Here is an 18,316-nt window from a genome sequence, read left to right on the forward strand (position 1 = left end):
CTGTGGCCCCCGAGGAATCACCTTCAATGTCAGGTCTGCCCAAGACACGGAAGAGGATGCATTTATCCACCAGCGCCCATCCTCACTGGTTAAGCCTTGAGGGCGGTGTTAATTCCTTTGTACTTTTGTTACCAACCTAGGTTCTTGGCCTCTTTAATCAATAGAAATTGATAAGAGGCCAGATAAAAAATTCAAGCAAGGCTTCCTTGGAACTGGTGCTGCAGCAGGAGGGAGAGAAAACAAGCAACAGATGTCCTTGCTGGTTCCTTAAATGGCCTGTGTGTCAGGGTGGACCCATGGGTGGGGCCAGAGGGTGGCTTGGGTAGTGCACCCACCCCCTTGGTTGTGCTGAGTGCAGGGTGTGTGCAGAGTACTCTCCTTTTGCTCCTTGCACCCCCCAAAGTGGCGGTAGGGGTTGGCCTTTTTGTATCTTGCTGCTCACAACTTGCCCCAACTATCATGCATGCAATTATTTTTAGTCTCTTAGAGTTTCCGTGTATTCTGCTGCTGGAGGCCTTTGTGTAAGCACTGCACGAAAGGGTCCAAGGTCCCAAGACCCTAGTCCGTCTCATTTTCAAGAGCAAGGATTTAAACAAATTATATAAGTAGTCTCCACTGGGAGACACAATTTAGTAGGAAACATAGTCAGGAAATTCCATATTTGAAATCCAGGATGGTAGGTGGTAACACGAGAGGTAAGTTTATCGCATGAGAAAACTAGAGGAAACGTTCCATGAGGACGTTGAGAAAACTTCATGGAGAAATCATTTCTTGAATTGGTGCGTATGAGGCTCTGAGAAACTGAAACAGAACAAAACAAAAAGGGGGGAGTTCCTTCCAAGTAGAAAGACCAGTGTATAACCAGATATGAAAATGGAAGGGCCTGCTGGGAAAGAGCTGGAAGTTCTAGGTGGGGGTGGGGGTGGGGGTTACATTTTTGTGGCCCACGAAGAGATGGTGCAGTGGCGAGACTAAAATCCAGATCCAGAAAGGCTTTTGTGCTGTTGCTATTTGCTCAATAAATCCGCACAGAAGAATGAGCTTTGGGTCACAGAGCAGCAAGGCCCTGACAAATCAAAGGTCTTCTGAGAAAAGCTTATTTGGTTCCAAGGAAAGGTATGGGAATAAAACCCCAATTATATGATTCTTTAAACTTCCCTTCAGCGAATTCATAATTATAAAAATGTCTCGAGTTATCAGCCTCTACTTTACATTTTCCCTCAATATTGTTTTGAGCAATTCCACAAAGTAGAGGAAAAAAAAAAGTTAATTAGAACATAAAGCAGGAAAAGTTTAATTCCTTTTTTTTTTTTTTTCAAATAGAAGCTGGCTGCAGTTTATACAGGCTTAACGATAATTCTATTTTGTGACTAGCAATAATTACTCGTGAATACTTATGGAATAGAAATGTGAAAAATGTCTAATTAGAAAATAAACAAATCTCCCAAATTAGGTATTTATTATTGCAATTAGGTGTTATTAGAACCAATAATGACATGATGGCAACACAAGATATTAATGAATACATGATTAGCCATTGCATGCATTTTGTTACATCAGAAATAAATTTGACATTTTCCTGAAGACATTTTAGTTGAAACTGTTATTGGAAATGTAAACAATCGAGGGCAATAACTCCACGTTTTACCATATTACTCACGCATCCAATTAAAAGCAGAATTTCTTGCTGTGATGAACATAGATCTGTCTTGGTTAATTGAAAGGTGAACTACCTTGAGAAATTGTGGTGGTGTGTGGGGTCACCCTGCTATGTCTTGATTTTTCCAAGAAAAGTGTCCTGAATATTTTATCAGCTCAGAGAAACAATGGAGTCTCCCCTTTTCTTTGAGGAAAGTCTTAATTAAGAAGAGAGATTTAATAAGCCTCTTCAAACGGCATTTTTAATACTTGGCAGTTGCCATGATGGTTTGGAATTACGTCATACATAATTCGCAGAAAATCCTAGGCTGAGGGTTAGTGTACGATTTGAGATGAAATTTGGGGCAAGCTAGACATGCGAGAGGGGGTCTGGCTCTGTCAACTGCCTTCTAGGCTCTGCGAATATTCCTTAGTAGTTTGGATTTCAGTGATGTGGTGGCAGGTCAGGACTCCACTCAGATACACACCCGGTAGGAGGCTCTCTACGGCCTGGCTTGCACAGGGATGGCAGGGCATGCTGAACTTCTCCAAGAGTCCTTTCAAGACTGAGACTAGGTTGGAACTTCTGGGGAGCTTTGGGACCCTGTTGGTCCCTACGGCACTACTTGAAGTTCCCCACTGGCTCATCCTCTCCAAGACTCTTTCTTAAAATGGGCTCCTTGATGACCTGGGGCCAGAATGGCCTGAAGTGCACGCCATTGACTGATTCATAAGAGAATCAGCCTCTAAGTCAGCTAGGAAATCTTGCTAAGGTGATCGGGCTTCAGGACTTTCAAAAAAAATTTTTTTTTTTGGTCTTTGGTCTTTTTAGGGCTGTATCCACAGCATATGGAGCTTCCGAGGCCAGATCAGAGCTGTAGCTGCCAGCCTACACCACAGCCACAGCAACACAGGATCCAAGCTCTGTCTGCAGCCTACACCATAGCTCACGGCAACACTGGATCCTTAACCCACTGAGCAAGTCCAGGGGATCAAACCCACGTCTTCATGGATCCTAGTCAGGTTTGTTAACCACTGAGCCACGATAGGAACTCCAGGACTTTCAAATATTATTCAGTAGGAGATTTGTTTCTGAATCGAAAGTATCTAGAATGGAAAATAGAAAAAAAGAGCACTGGGCATTTTATGGGACAAGAAGATTGAGAAAGTTACCATTGAAATTTACACCTCCTGGGGAGATATTTTTTATAAGAATATCTTACTGTTAAATATTACTAAGTGATGCCCTTTGGATGGGTACATGCTACCACCTGACAGTGAAATCTACCTTTTGAACCTGGCTCAGAATCCTCTACCAATCCTAAGACCTTAGTGAAGATTACATTTTGGGCTGGAAAAATGCATCTGATTTTGGAGAGTTTTTAGGCAGAGTAGGGAAAACACATCTTCTCTGCTTGGACCCGTGTCAGCTTCCAGCTAAGCGAGGAGAGAGACGTAACGGTGGCCGCTTACCATTAGGTACCAGCCATGGTGATTATCTCATTGGCTTTTCACAACTCTATGAATAAGGTATCATCCCTGTTTCACAGATTAGGCATATAAAGAAACAAAGACACTTGCTCAAAATCATACATGTAGTCATCACCAAAGTTGAGATAGAGAGCACTTTTTCATCTGAGTCGGTCAATCCATGATTTCCCCCATAGCGGGCCACTTTCTAAGAAAGGGAATAAGTTTACCTGGGATCCAGCTGACTCTCTGAACACCTAGGAAATCCTCGGATCTATTATATACATTTAATACTTCATTACAGGATGATGGAAACAGTGCAGGCTGAGACCAGTCATTTGCAGCATCCAGAGGAGGAATTGCTATTTATTTCATCAGTGTTTTACATGGTTTAGACTTTAGATCTTCTGGTGGTTTTTTAGGCCTTGTCGGCTAGTGTTCTGAGAAAGGGCTTAAGAGCATAGGATGTAGAATCAGATGAACCTTGATTTGAATCTATTCTCCACTCACTCCCAAGTAAGTTACTTAACCTCTCTGAGCCTCAGTTTCATAATCTGTAAAATGGAAATGAAATAAGATAATGAATACATAGTATGCATGGCAGGTGCTCAACAAAATACTTGGGAATGGAAAAACAGGAGAAAATGCCCTGACAATACTATTTATTCAAACAAAAAAGAGAAAACCTGAGCCTTGGAGCCCTCACCATTAGATTTTTCTGACCTGTATTTTACAGCCTATAAACAACTTTAGCAGGTTACCTGCAGTGATCTGCAAATCATGGAAAGACAGCAGAGTAATTCAAATCTATCTACCAGTGAAACAGAACAAATTGTTGCTTAAGGATACCACCTTGCCTCATTTTCATTTTGTTCCTTGTGCCTTATCAACAAATCTCCCAACCACTCACATATGACTGCCTGATCAAACCTGACCTGTCAGCTTACATGCAACCCCTCAGTGGATGGGGAAGAGAGTGAAAAACATCGGTTTTGTTAAGTCACCTAAAAAGGTGGGAGCACTTGTCCTCTCTTTGGACCTCTGTTTCCGGCAATGACTGTCTCTCTACACAAAAGAGCCTTCAGTTCCCTTAGCACTGAACTCTGAATCCACCGAAAGAGAACCTTGGGAAGTCAAAGCTAAGAAAAGCATGAAAAGGCACCTTGGGGGCCCCTTCCTACGGTCTGGCTGCCCCAGCTTTGCTGTAGCGAGCTGTCCACCAGAGGACAAATGACTTTTCATTTTCTCCACAGAGCCTTTGTTTCAGAGGCCCACGTTTCTCACTTACTCTCCGGCCTTTTGACCTAAAGAAAAAGTTACTCTTCTGGGTAAATGACCCTGAGAGTTGTGTGAACACTCAACCAGAGTTAAAGAGCTAGTGTGTGTGTGTATGTGTGTGTGTTCATGCACGTGAACACAGCAGGGCTGGTCCTGAAAGATGACATGGTTGCCTTCTGTCTCACATTAGAATATTCTCTATGGTATGAAAAAGAGAAAAAAAAAATCAGTTTTTTTTTTTTTTTCTTCCAGGAAAATCTATTAGTTATTCTTTCCTAGTTTCTCTAGCTTTGAAACAAGGAACCGTGTGGAAAAAAGGCCTGGAACTAGGGGCGATGTGTGATCTGTCCGCTGAGCAGAATGCAGGAAATAGGCCATGAGGGATCTGGAGTTTAAGTGTAGTGAACTCCAGAGAGTAGTAGCAAAGAATCACAGTGCCCACAAGCCAGCTACACAGAGAACCAAAAACAGGTCATTGGCTTCTGCCCTGCAATTCACAGTAACTGCCAGCGATATTTCTACATAGGGGAACGCGCTTTCCACGACAGCTCTCTTTGCAGGAAATCTCCATCCTGGGGAGTTGAAATTGCATCAGGATTACTTCTCTGCAAGCGCACTGACACCAATATGCAATATGTGGTATGAGAAACCGAAAAGCCATTAATCTAAGGCAGGAACTTAAACAATTGCATCGAACTCTGGAAGAATTCCATTGAATTAGAATGCCTTTCTAAACTGAAACTGCTTTGGCTGAACTCCACCTTACAAATAAAGATTTAATTTAGCAAAACAATCAGATGTGAACGTAAATGATCCACCCCCCCATTCCAAATTTTTAATTGGAATCTTTGGAATTGAATAAGTATATTTGTTCATTCATCCATCCGCTCAGTCAAATGGTTATTGAGCATCTAGCCAGGGCCATGCATTGTGCTAGGGAATGGGGTTACACATCTAGATAAACTATGACCCCTGACTTCAAGGAGTGTACAGTCTAGGGTTCCGGATAGATGAGGAATCAGATCATTGGAACATTTCTGATAAGTTTGGGCAAGGACATTGGGAGTTAAAAGACACCAGTTCACTTAGGTTCTCAGTTTGGTAAATTTGGATTCTGTGCAGCTCGTGTCTTGAAGCAAAGGGTGCCTATCTCCGTCGATCTACAATCTAGATTCAAAAAGGACAAGAGAGTGCCAGTCAATACTGTGCCACCTTTCCTCAAAGGAAATGTGCTTTCAGGAATATTTCAACTGGACTTGACCTAGAATTCCTCATTATATTAATAAGCAGCTCTGGAATAGATGTCACACTTCAGCCCCTGCCCACCTTCCATGAGAAGCGACTTGCTCGTGACTTTACATTCATAAATATGCTCCCAATGCCAGGGGATGCTTTTTTTTTCTTCCATCAATTCATTAGATCTGCTCACATGAATTATTTATATGCAGTGCTAAAAATGATTCTGAAACATTACAAGAATTCAATATCAGTTTTCACAGTGGGATTTCATCATTTTAGCATTGCAGCATGGTAGCCTAATGCAATACTAATAGGATATGGTGCTAATAGGGTACAAGGAGAATTCGCTCTAATATGCAAACATTTCCATGTTGTCTTATTATTTCTTTTAAGTTAATATGCTATGGTGATAATATGATGAAATGAATTAGCTTCATATCATTGTCTGCATGAGTTGTGCATATTAATGGCATCTTTCTTCCCCCACCCCTTTGAATTCACTTGGAATGAGCTTGAAAACTTACCCTGTAGTTATGCTTATGTTAATGAGGCTGTTTAGTAGGAAACATCCCTGCAGTTGCTTAGCCAGCTGGAGAAACAATAGACGCGTATCCTCTCTTTGGAATGGAATGTTTTCTGGCCTCCCTTCAAAGGGTCTATCTACATCAGGCTGCTTTAGTATTCTCTACTTGTTCACAATCTCAATTCACCCATGTGTTAGACATTTTACCAGCAACATTTAACCAGATTGTATATTTCTATTAGATAGGAAGCAAATCTTTTCCAAGAGAAACTAGATGCATGGCCAACTGGCCCAATGTTTTGGAATATTTAAACACACACACACTCACACACACACACTCACTCACACACACAAACCTACATGCATATATACATGAAATGCGTAGAAATATACACATATTTGTGTGTGTGGGTTATGTATAGACATGTTTACATATGTATACAGACATATACATATGTGCTTCTTTGTTTTTGTGTGTAAATTGACTTAAAAGTTTATGGAATCCATGCCATAACCAGCATTTCTTTTCTGGCTGTTAAATCCTGGGTGGATTAGGTCCAGTGAGTATGAATCCTCCAGATTTCAGTGTTTATTCATTTTCAGATGTATAACCAAAAGCCAGATGCTTATCCAAATCTCAGCTGACATTTGCAAATCATGAATTTCTCACCCAAACCTGGGTGACCTTTCCTCTGGAGTTGCTTTTAGGTTCAGCTAATTCAGTTTCAGAAATCCCAGACGTCAAAGCTTTCAGGAGACTCCCAAAGCCCCGTCTGACGCATTCAGTCAAATCGCTCCAGAAGGTGCCTTAGCGATGATCAGGGCCACTGCCCGGACTACATGGGGCCATGGTGCAAGCTAGCAAAAGTGCCTGTTGGAACAGCAGAAGCCCTCAGGAACCAGTATGGCAAGGGACACGGAGTTGGGTTTCTGCTTTCTCCTGCCCACTCTGATACGTTCTTTGGCCTGCACATCCAATGGTGTTTTCTCTTCCTCTTTCTGGAGCTCCTCCAAGCGGGAGAGTTTCCATTTAAATGGTGGCCTGAGGTTATACAACAAACAATCCAAGTTCTGACACTCACTGTACGACTTGGAGCAAGATCCTTAACATGTCTGTGTTTCGGTTTCTTCATTTGCAAAACGAAAAAATAGACGATCTCTGGTGCCCTCCGCCTCCAACAGTGATCTGTGAAGAACAATGAGGAATTGCACCTTTTTAAGGGAGAAATGATTCTTGCGTTTCTACATTTGGTTGGGGAGAGTGTAGTATGAGAGAAAATAAAAATCATGGCCCCCAAAGGAAAGTAGTATGGGTGATTTAAATATTAGGATTCAGAGTCTAGACTTTTAATAAGATTATATGTAGATCATGTGTTTCCTTAATAAAGGGAGTTTTTCGGAGTTTTTAAGAATTTTAAGAAAATGGAGGCTTATTGTACATCGCTAAGATGCAAAACCTGGCCAACATATGCAGATTGGTTATTAAGCTGAAGTCAAATATGGCACATTTGAAAGACCTCAGTGAAATGTGTATTTTAGGAGTTTGTAATACGTAGTCCGTGGTTATTGGAATCGAATATTGTCATTAGACTGATAAGAGTACAAAGTGATGCCAAATTTCCCTTACTCTGAACCAGGTGTGAACATGTATTTGGGTCACTTTTATTTATAGTCACCCAAGAAACAATCAGGGTCTTAACAAAAGACTTCTTGCACATCATTTGAAAATGGAGACTAAAATAATAAAATTTGAAGAAGGTCAATCAAGTGATGTTGAAGTAACTCAATTTCTTTTTTTTTTTTTTGGCTTTATAGAGCCTCACTCAAGGCCCATGGAATTTCCCAGGCTAGGGGTTGAATTGGAGCCACAAGCGCAGGCCTGCACCACAGCCACAGCAATGTGGGATCCAAGCCGTGTCTGTGACCAACACCACAGCTCATGGTAATGCTGGATCCTTAATCCACTGCTGAGTGAGGCCAGGGATCAAACCTGAGTCCTCATGGATACTAGTCAGGTTGGTTACCACTGAGCCATGACGGGAACTCCCAATTCAGTTTCTTTAACAGACAATAATTATTTCCTTGCAAGTGAGGGTTCTAGCTTTATAATTTTACACTTCTCCTCCTGTCCCTACTAAGATCTGCTCAAAGCAGATATCCTTGTTGCAGCTCTGTGGGTCTCAGTAGGGAAAGGTCTTGGATTTGATTGTGCATCTTTGCCTTTCTTCACATTTCCCTCTTAAGGTCGCTAATTTCTTTAAAAAATACATTTATTTATTTATTTATTTTATTTATTTATTGCTGTGCCCACAGCATGTGGAAGTTCCCAGGCCAGGGATCAAATCCACATGCCACATCAAGGACCAGGCTGGATCCTTAAACTGCTGAGCCATCAGGGAACTCCTTAAGGTAGCCAGCTTTAGTTGGGATTAGAAATGTACTCAGTATGTACAACACCACTTAAAAATAAAATTTGACTGTAGCATGGAGAAAAACTTTCTAGGCTTAAAAATGTCATCAACAAAGAGTCTGGTGCTTCTTTAATTATCCGATTTCCAAAGCTATAGTACATAATTCCTTGTATAATCAGAGCTTAAATTCTGAAGAAACTCATATGGGTGACATTTCTTCTCAATTTCAAATGGGGATTATATTAAGAGGATACAGAACTTAGAAATATTTCAATGGGGTTGATATTTAAAGCATATTTAGTGGCATTTATGTTTTAATCTGCTTATTGACTAGGCATTAACGAGAGCTGTTAGTATTTTAGCAGTGATTAAAAGGACCACAAAATTGTTTGATATAATGAGCCAGCAGTACTTCCAGAATGTGGGGCTAGCAATTTTTCTTTAACTTAGAAAATGATGTAGCTTCTTCCTCATGAAGCCTTACCATCTGAAGGATGTATTCGGATTCTCCTTTGCCACTGGGACGAGAAACTCCATTTAGAGACAAATTCTTCAGAAGTACATAAACATACAGAGATTTGATGAATTCCATTGTGCCGCCTTACTTTGCATATCATCATCAGCAGCAGTAATAGCAAGTAATTATGAGATTAACAATAACAAACCTTTACTCATCGTCAGTATGAGGTTATGAGCAAGGTACCAGAGATACCAAGGTAGAGAAAAGTTCCTTCTCTCAAGGAACCTCAGGCCAAATTGTCATATTGGAATACAAGGTCTGGTGCACCTAAACACTTAGTTTATTGAATGAATGAGTGAGTGAATGATTTGGCCCTAGTCAGCAGGGCAGTTTATGAAAAAGCTAGTCTAGATCTCATATGAATTCCTTATTAAATGATTACTCATTTGACAACCAGCCCCTACCATCGTCTCATGCGCTCTGTATTTGCATAATGACAGAACACCCAACAGATCAGTCGCATCAGAGAAACAAAGAGTCAAACTGCTTTTTGTTTGCGTGTTTGTTTTTTTTCCATTTGTTGGCTTGTTGTCCATGCCCGCAGTGGGTAAAAGTTCCCGGGTCAGGGGTCGAACCCATGCCACAGCAGTGACAATGCTGGGTTCCAAACCTGCTTCATGCACCACAAGGGAACTCCATTAAACTGTTTTTTAATGGAATAAAATAATAGATATTTTCATAGGGTGCTTTCTTTTTCTTTCTTTCCCCTCTTTTTTTCTCAGACATTAAAAGAATAGAGCAAAGAATAAACAGAAGTTACCAAAAGCAGAAAGCAGAGATTTTCAAGATAAACAGTGGGTTCTCATGAACTGTGATGTGTGGATGCTGATTGGTGTCAGCAAACATATGCAGCGCTTCTTCTCTTAATTTTCTGTCAGTATAGCTGACTCCAAATAATCAGGTGAGTTTCTGAAAGTAATATCTATTTAAATTGGGAATTTTTTTTTTAACCTGCAACCCATGTGCTTCAGTTTTATATCAAATCCTTAGTGGTACCAAAGTAGATTTCATTTAATTTTCTTAGCTACTCTTTTTTTCACTGTTGCATATTTGTAGAGAAAATGCATTCTTTTGTATGTGCATCAATTTCTTTTAAATACGGAAAGCTTCCCCTGACTATTTCTTTTCCATAGAACATCAGCAAAATCTAAAATGAAAACTTAGAAGTGATTTGGATATGAATCTAAAGGAACAATAGCTGTAATCTTTAGTCTTTCTGCAAATATCGTTATAAAGTAAAATTAAGGAAATTGACGCAAGAAGTGAATAACACAGAATAAGTCAAATGGGTATGGTTGGTACCTCCACATCTCTACCAGAAGAATGCCTCTTTCACCTCATCCAATTTCTGTTCTAGATGTAGTGAGGTTATACCACCTATGACCCCATAAAACTGGCATTTCTTGGACGTCGGACACACTTTCAACATCAAGGGGTCTGGACATGAAGTAAAATTCTAAGGCTCTGAAATGCTGAGACATTAATGTCACATAGAGGCAGGTTGGGTTAAGTTTGAATGCTCCTTTTTCTTTGTTCTTTCATTCTGTCTCCTTTTTCCCCCGTGAAAAATGGTCAACAAATAATTAGAACTCACATGAGCTTTCAAAACAGTGGGAGGGAATAAACACAAAGGAACAACTGAAATGGGAGTTCCCGTTGTGGCTCAGTGAACCCAACTAGCATCCATGAAGGTGTGGGTTCGATCCCTGGCCTCCCTCAGTGGGTTAAGGATCTGGCATTGCCGTGAGCTGTGGTGTAGGTCGCAGGCACAGCTCAGATCTGGCGTTGCTGTGGCTGTGGCTGTGGCTGTGGTACAGGCCAGCAGCTACAGCTCTAACTGAACCCCTAGCCTGGGAATCTCCATATGTCACTGAGCGCAGCCCTAAAAAGACAAAGAAAGAAAAACAACTGAAATACATCTGCATTTCATTTTCATAAACTGTGAGCACTATCTAGAAAATCCTTTTAGCATCTGGTTTAGGGTTACCCACAGATGTTATCTAGTAAGCTCTGCCTTAATATGTATCATTTTTCTCCTTCGGATATTCAATTATTTATCAGTTACTTGTGTCTATGGAAGAGGATCCTTGAGCTTGGTCTTGGCTCTTCATATAGAATTAATTTATACCTGGCCAGTCTCGGGAAAGAATTATTTCTTAATATTTCAAGTATTTGAAGATAAATTTTAAAACCTCATGAATAGCTTCCATTTATTTAGCATTTATTACATTTTTGACACTTCGCTAAAAGCTTTTACACCTTATATTGTGAATTTTTTATAACAACTTTTAAGGTGGTTGTTATTCCCATTTGTCATATAAAAAATTGAGACTTTGGATGTTAAGTAATTTGTACAAGGTCACATAATTGGGTGATGGCACTGAGAATCCAATTCAAATCTGTATGACCTCAGAGTCCATAGTTTTAAAATTGTACTCTTAAATACACTAGTGAATAAATTGTACCGTAATGTGTTTTCTATCAGCAACCATCATTCATCCATTGCCGAACCCAAGTTTATGTGCCTGACACCCAGGGGGGGCCAAACAAAGGAAACATTAGCGTTTGGGGCACAGAAGCACAGAAAGATTTACTGCTAGGGCCAAGCAAGGATAAAGGGTATCTCATGCTCAAAAGACCCACGTCCCCCTGAGAATTTTCCAGAAAGAGTTTTTATAGGTAAAAGTTGGGGGGAGAGCTGCAGGAGGTGTGACTTTTCTCTGACTTCTTGGTGGTGAGGTCACAGGGTGGTCTTCCAGGAATCCAAATCCTCGGTCTTCTGGTTCCAGCCAATTTGGGGTCCAGGGCTTATGCGCAGTCTGAGGTTACCACCTTCCACCTGGCTGGGGGCTTTAGTTCTGGCGGAAGGACTCGGAGATAGGTGTCAACTTGCTACTTATATTCCTTGAGGAGGAACTAAGTCTCCATCTTATAACTGCACTATTGTTTCTTGACCGCTTTTTCTTTGTTTCTAGATTCCCTCCTTTCCCTAGTTGGCAGCTGTTTGAATCTGCCCCCTCTGGAACACAGGGAAGGGCTAGGAGGCTGAAACCTTTTCTCTCCAAACAAGAACTGGGGGGCCCGAAAGGCTTTTGTACCCAGGAGGAGTTCACAGGGCTCTGCTCAGTTTCATGTTCGTGACACCTATGTCTGAAAAGGAGGAAGCGGGGTAATTCAAATTAGGATCACCCCACCCCCACCCCTTTTAAAACCTGTTGCAGTGATTTGGTTTCAAAGCATGCACTGAGTACTTTTGAATAATAACAACACATAAATCCTCTGATAAAAATCCACTCTTCCTCTCTCCACTTTTGAAAATTAGGTGGGCATTGAGAGAACAAAATAATTAAGGAGATAGAGAGCACAGTACAAAGTAACATTGCCTGAGGTGTTCAGTACTTTTTCAAGAGATACTTATGTGTTTAACCAAAGGTCAGTAAATGTGTTTAACTTCTTAGGACATGGTGGTGGTCCCTCCACAGCTTTTGCTGCACGAACAAATTTTTTTTTTTTAAATTCTTTATTTCTCCTTATTTTATTTTATTTTATTTTATTTTATTTTTGTCTTTTTAGCTATTTCTTGGGCTGCTCCCGTGGCATATGGAAGTTCCCAGGCTAGGGGTTGAATCGGAGCTGTAGCCACTGGCCTACGCCAGGGCCACAGCAACGCGGGATCCGAGCCGTGTCTGCAACCTACACCACAGCTCACCGCAACGCCGGATCCTTAACCCACTGAGCAAGGGCGGGACCGAACCCGCTACCTCAGGGTTCCTAGTCGGATTCGTTAACCACTGTGCCACAACGGGAACTCCATGCACGAACAAATTTTGAGATAAGGGTCCATGCATAAAGAGCTTTGGAGTTTGAGGGCTCATCCGAGAGATCTTCCTGGAACAAACTAACAATCACTATCATCTTAACTGCATTGGTAATGGGTTTAGATTTGCTCAGCTGAGTGTAAAGGTCGCTTATAATTTTACTCTTAGAAAAGAAGGAAACAGAACTAAAATAAGTTCGCTGAAGTCAAACAGGTTGACTTGTACTGCATTGCAATGCAGTCATCTCTTTTATGACTTCATGAACACACATAAAGGAAGAATAGTCATCCAAACTCATTCTATTTACCAGAATTACAAAGTATGTTGGATACCTTTAAATCCAGAACTGAGTCTATGTGAAGGAAAAATTAACTATTGGATTATTTTACTGGTTAATTCCACTAAAAATGCCACAAAACCCAAAAATGTACCGATCAATGCCGAGAAAACGCTATCATAATCTTTATCCCTTATTTGGAGCATCAGACGGTTGTGTGAGAGTGAGACCATCACACCCTAAATCTGGAACCCATAAAAACGGATGCAATATCCAGATCGAGACAATGTCTTCCTCAACACCATCACCAGTGCCCTCCTGGCAAGGACTTTTTTCCTTGATGTTTGAGCAACTGGTACCGGGAACCCCCTTTTCCTTCTCGAAATTTCTCTCTCTCTAGATCTCACAATACCACTCATTCTAGGTTCTTTGTTTTTTGAACTAGTTTTTATTTATATATGATGGATCAATTCACACCCCTTCTTAACATTTCTACTGAAGTATTACTTATATACAGTAAAGTGGGTGTATCATGAGTTCACAGATTAATGAATTTTTATGATGTCAACAAATTCATGTAAAACTATCCATATCATGAAACACTCCATGACCACACTCAAAGGAAGGTCTCCTCACATACTTTTCCAAAAGAAACTACTATCCTGACTTTCATCGCCATAGATTAACTTTACCTACTTTTTGGAACTTTATATAATGGAATAATGCACTGTTCTCTTTGGTGCCTGGCTCCTGGGATCAGTATTATGTTTGTGAAATTTATTTACAGTGGTGCATGAGGAAACCTTTCATTTATTTTCCTTGCTTTCTAGTGTTCCATTATAAGCCTACGTCACAATTTATTTCTCCACCTGCAAACAAAGAAGAACAAAGAGCATTGCTGACCAGCCTGTTCAATAAGAATTAAGTCATAATCCGCTGCAGTCACTGCCTGACGCTCTGAGGGAAGTTAAGACCATGACAGAATGAAGCAGTCTGTGCTTTGGACAAGTGGGGCCTTAGATAGTTAGATGTATATCTCAGGAAGAATTTGAATAAACCCAGATTCTTGTTATCTTCCCACACATAGAAAAGCAGTAAAATCATTAACTTGAGATATCTGATCTTTGTGACTGGCAGTAATCTTTTAGCATATATGAACCTGTTTCTCCCCCACCTCTTCAGAAAAGTTTCCTCAGAGCTACTGAGAGGCTGTCTCCTGGGCTTTAGTCCTCAGTAAGGATAACATAAGCTCTCAGCTCTTATGTTGTGGGTTTTTTGTTTTTTGTCTTTTTAGGGCCACGCCCATGGCATATGGAGGTTCCCATACTAGGGGTCAAATCGAAGCTGTGGCCTATACCACAGCCATAGCAACACCGTATCCTTAACCCACCAAGCAAGGTCAGGGATTGAACCTGCATCTTCATGGTTGCAGGGCAGATTGGTTTCCACTGAACCATGATAGGAACTCCTTGCTTTTTGTTTTTTTAAGTTGACACATCTCACTGTCAACAGATGCTTGAGTGTTTGCACCCTTATAAATAGTGCTGCTGGGAACATTCTTTTGTCTGTCTTTTCGCATGCATGTGCATGTAATTTGCATGGATACATCCCTAAAACTAGAATTACTGAATTATAAGGTATATTTATGATCCACTTTCGTTAATGTCAATTCCAAAGTGGTTGTGCTAATTAACACACCTATCAACAATTATGAGAGTTCCAGTTCCTTCAAATCCTTGACAAATTAGTCCCTTACATTTCAGCTGTTCTAGTAAGTATACATATATAGGTATCCCATTGTGGTTTTAATTTATGTGTCCTTGATAACTATTAAAGCTGAGCATGTTTTCATATATTTATTTCCATTTGCATATCCTTTTGGTAATGGTTTGCTCATTTTTCTATTGGTTTGTGCTTTTTTTTTTTTTTAAGGGCTGCACCCACAGCATATGGAGGTTCCCAGGCTAGGAGTCTAATAATCGGAGCTATAGCTACTGGCCAACACCACACCTCATGGCAATACTGGATCCTTAACCCCCTGAGCGAGGCCAGGGATCCAACCTGCAATCTCATGGTTCCTAGTTGGATTTGTTTCCACTGCCCCACAATGGGAACTCCGGGTTTGTGCTTTCTTTATTGATGAGTAGCAGTTCTTTATATATTCCACATATAAATTCTTTGTTTGATATATATTTTGGAACTATCGTGTTTGTGACTTTGTGATGTATTTGATAAATGGATGCTCTTAATTTAAATGTAGTTCAATGTATCAATCTTTTCCTTTTTCAGTTAGTTATTTTATGTATTGTTTAAGCAATCTTTGCCTACCCTGAAGTCATAAAAAATTCTCTCACATTATCTTTTAGAACTGTTTGTATTTTAGCCTTCCATTTATATCTATAATCATCTGCTATTGACTTATATTTTCGGTAGAAGGAAAAAGTTAGGATAAATATTTTCCTCATAGAAATATCCGGTTGAAAGAACAAAATTCATTATGAAGACTATTCTTTCCCCACTGGATTACAGTATCACTTTTTTGTCAAATTTTAAGGGACTATGTGCATGTGATCTATTTCTGGACTCAAACTCAGTTTTGTTGAACAATATATTGGCTATCTCTGTCTATATACTACATTATATTAGTGGTAACTTTATAATCTTTGCTTCAAAGTTGTCTTAATTCTCTCTGTCTTTTGAATTTCCATATAAATTTTAGAATTTTGGCGTATTTTCCCACAAAAATTAAAACACAAAATCATGCTGAAAATTTGATTAGAGTTGCATCAATATAGGGAAAACTGACATCTCTGCACCAACCCATGTACATGATATATTCCTCCATGAACTCAGGTCTTGAAGTTATCTCAGTAATATTTTATAATTTTCTGTGTAGAAGTCTTACATAATTTTGTTACATTTGTTTCCATAACTGTGATGTTTTTGATGCTATTTTTATTAATGTTATTAAAAAAAGTTTAAGGAGTGTGTAGAAATACAATTGGTGTTTATATATTGACCCTACTAATTTTATTGGATAAATCTAATAGTTTATTTATAAAAGTTATTTTTTTTGAATTTTTATGTTTAACATTTTGTAATTTATGACAAATGACAGTTTGCTTAATTCTTACTTTGCAACGCCTTCATCTTTTCTTTTTTTCTTGTCTCATTGCACTAACAATTAAAAATTCTTTAGGAGAGTTTGTGTGAAATCTGTATTACTTCCTTATTAATTAACTCTCTGGAAATATTCACCAGTGAAACTGTCTTGGCTCAAAGACTGCCCTGTGGAAAGATCTTCAAATATGAAATCAATTTCTTTGACAGGATGAGATTATTCAATTTTTCTATTTATTTTTGTATCAGTTTTGTAAACTGTTTTTGTTGTTGTCATTGTTTTAGGACTACAGGTGCAGCATATGGAAATTCCCAGGCTAGAGGTCAAATTGGAGCTGAAGCTGCCGGCCACAGGCCACAGGCCACAGGCCACAGCCACAGCAACTCAGGATTCAAGCCATGTCTGCGACCTACACCACAGCTCATGGCAACGCTGGATCCTTAACCCACTGGCAGGGCCAGGGATGGAATCTGCATCCTCATGGATACTAGTCAGGTTTGTATCCACTGAGCCACAACAGGAATTCCTGTAAACTGTGTTTTTAAAGTACTTTCTCCGGAGTTCCCGTCGTGGCGCAGTGGTTAATGAATCGGGTTGCGGGTTCGGTCCCTGCCCCTGCTCAGTGGGTTAACGATCCGGCATTGCCGTGAGCTGTGGTGTAGGTTGCAGACACGGCTCGGATCCTGCGTTGCTGTGGCTCTGGCATAGGCTGGCAGCTACAGCTCCAATTAGACCCCTAGCCTGGGAACCTCCATATGCCGTGGGATCGGCCCAAGAAATGGCAAAAAGACAAAAAAATAAAAAAATTTAAAAAATAAATAAAAAATAAAAAAAATAAAGTACTTTCTCCATTTCCCATTTGATAAATTGCCAAATTTATTGGACAAAAGACTTTAATAATCTCTCTTTTGATCTTTTTAATATCTATGGAGAAATTTTAGTTTTGTCTCCTTTTTCCTCACTGTTATTGATAATTTCTGTCTTCTCTTTTTTTTTTTTTTTTTTTTTTTGTCTTTTTTGCTATTTCTTTGGGCCGCTCCCGCGGCATATGGAGGTTCCCGGGCTAGGGGTTGAATCGGAGCTGTAGCCACTGGCCTACACCAGAGCCACAGCAACTCGGGATCCGAGCCGCGTCTGCAACCTACACCACAGCTCACGGCAATGCCGGATCGTTAACCCACTGAGCAGGGGCAGGGACCGAACCCGCAACCTCATGGTTCCTAGTCGGATTCGTTAACCACTGCGCCACGACGGGAACTCCTCTTCTCTTATTTTTTATTGGTCAGTCTTCTAGATGCTTGCCAACTTATTTAGTCCTTTCAAAAAACCTAATTTGACTTTGGTCTAGGCTACATGACTATTAGATATCCAGTTGTTTTGTGGTCCTAGTATGCCCTGGCCCCCAGTTACATTTCTTAAAACCAAATTTAGTCATATCCCTCTTCTATTAAAAATAACCTCATAGACCTATCATCAGCTATAGAATAAAGCCCAAATTCATTTGAAGACTTTCTTAAACTGTACTGGGTTGGTAGCAACTATTATTTCACCATCTTTGAGCTTTCTAGTCTCATCCCTAGACATTCTCTCTCTTGAACCTGATGCTCTATTCAATTTCCACTACTGAAAATCCTACCTTTTTTGGGTAACAAACTGCTCACAATTTTGGTCCATTTCAATTATTTTATTATGTCTCCTTGCCCTTGGCACTGCTCTTCTTCCGTCTGGAATTTCCATCCTTACTTGATCCACCTGATGGGATCCCTCCAGATGGCTCTCACTGTTATGCTCTCTAGCAAGCCATTTAAGACTGTTCTTACTACTCAAAACAATTTTTTGGCTCGCCTTTATACCCTATAGCAATCCATCACTCTTAGTATGCCATGAGATACCTGACGGAAGAAACCTCGGTACCTACCAAATTGCCCCAATCCCATCAGATCAGAAAGTGATGCATTTAATGGAGCTCAGTCATCCTTATTTCTATTATAATTTTTCCCTTGACCTCTCTTTCTAAGAAA

At 40.1% G+C, this 18,316-nt stretch overlaps 1 long non-coding RNA gene across 1 annotated transcript in view; it reads right to left on the reverse strand.

Annotated features, from left to right (window-relative positions):
- Nucleotides 1-4,616: 4,616 nt before the first annotated feature.
- LOC110260376 (uncharacterized) overlaps nucleotides 4,617-18,316 on the reverse strand; it is an 878,819-nt gene continuing 865,119 nt past the window's right edge. The window contains exon 10 of the long non-coding RNA XR_014844693.1: nucleotides 4,617-7,334. This is a non-coding gene — a long non-coding RNA (uncharacterized LOC110260376). The remainder of the gene's footprint in view (nucleotides 7,335-18,316) is intronic.

Source organism: Sus scrofa, chromosome 4, assembly GCF_054392235.1.
Source record: "Sus scrofa isolate SSC_HxYL_T2T_F1_AM1 chromosome 4, Sscrofa_HxYL_maternal_Yorkshire_Landrace_v2.0, whole genome shotgun sequence".
In the NCBI taxonomy this organism is placed as follows: Eukaryota; Metazoa; Chordata; class Mammalia; order Artiodactyla; family Suidae; genus Sus; species Sus scrofa.